This window comes from Monodon monoceros, unplaced genomic scaffold, assembly GCF_005190385.1.
Source record: "Monodon monoceros isolate NGI ecotype Baffin Bay Population unplaced genomic scaffold, NGI_Narwhal_1 Super_Scaffold_18, whole genome shotgun sequence".
NCBI lineage: Eukaryota > Metazoa > Chordata > Mammalia > Artiodactyla > Monodontidae > Monodon > Monodon monoceros.
The window spans coordinates 77,103,108-77,104,678 of record NW_021703774.1 but is presented as its reverse complement, the minus strand read 5'-3'; positions in this window follow the sequence as shown (position 1 = coordinate 77,104,678).

Genomic DNA, 1,571 nt, shown 5'->3' with positions numbered 1-1,571 from the left:
TTCAATTAGCCCATCTATATAACTCTCTCACCATGACAGATCAAGGGCCTGTAAGACATTTCCCAAAATTAAACAAACATTATGCCATAAAGAAAACTTCAAAAATTCCCTAAGTGGATAATTTACAGATTACAATCTCTAAACACAATATAATAAAACTGGAAATTAACACAGAATCAGAACACAAAAACATCTAATTACCTGGAAATTAAAACTTACTTAAAGAATTCTTAAAAGGGAAAACCCAAGTGCAAATTACAGAGAATTGAAAAACCCAGAAATTCTTAAAATGTTACATATCAGAACTATGGAATAGCAAATAAAATAGGGCTTATAAGAAAATTCATAATCTTAAATATTTATATTAACAAATAATAAAGAATAAAAATAAGTATTTAACCTAAGAATTTAGGAAAAGAAAAACTAATTTAAATAGTGGGAAGCAGCAGGCAGGAATTAATACAGAAAAGGAAAAACTTATAAGCTAGATAACAGATGATAAGTAGAAGAGATATAAGAAAAATAAATTCAAAGCTGACAGTTGGGGAAAAAACACAGTGGGTACCACTAGCTAACAAACTGAAGAAAATATACAGAGAAAACACCAAAATCACAAAATAAGTTATTGTGAGTGAATAATCACAGACTTAGAGGAAAATAAAAGATTATGTATTCTTTGCTTAGTGTTATACAGACAAATTTAAAAACTTGATTGAAATGGACAGTTATCTAGAATAATATACATTATAAGATCTAACTCTAGAAGAAACGGAAAATCTAAACAATGTCCATAAAAGAAATAGAAGTTGTCAGTGAGCTACCCTGTCAAAAAATACTCTAGATCCAGATGTTTTTGTAAGGAAATTCTGCCAAGTATTTAAGGGGTTCCTAACTGTTCTGAATGTAGAAAATGCATGCATTTTATTAAGTATTACGTTGATATCAAAACATGTAAAAGATTGCCCAAGAAAAGGAAACTATAGACCAAACTAATATATTAATATCAGTGCAAGAATCCTAAATGAAATATTAACAAATATAATTCAGGTGTTAAAGGACTAATAGCTAGATGAGATTTATTCAAGAAAGGCATGGAAGGTTCCATTGGAGTAAATCTAATATTTATTGTATTAATATATCCAATGAGAAAAGCAATAATAACATAATAATGTTAACACTTCTCTAGTGCTTTCTATGTATGAGGCATTATTCTAAGCATTCTACATATAGTAACTAGCATCCATATGAAATAAGAATCACTATTCTCTTCATTTCATAGATAAAGAAACTGCCTTTGAGAGGCACCAAGGAACTTCTCCAGAATTATACACTTAGTGATAGAAGCCCTTTCTGGAACCCAAGCAGCAACTGACTTCAGACTGTATCTTCCAAAATATTAGGGTGTTCTGCCTCTCCTTCATCATTATCAAAGTTGCTAAAATACCATTTGACACAATTTAACATCTATCCCTGATTTTTAAAATATACTTATAAAATAGAGATGAATATTTCCTTAATATGAGAAAATATATATCTATGTTCAAAACACTGGTTACACTTAATGGAGAAAC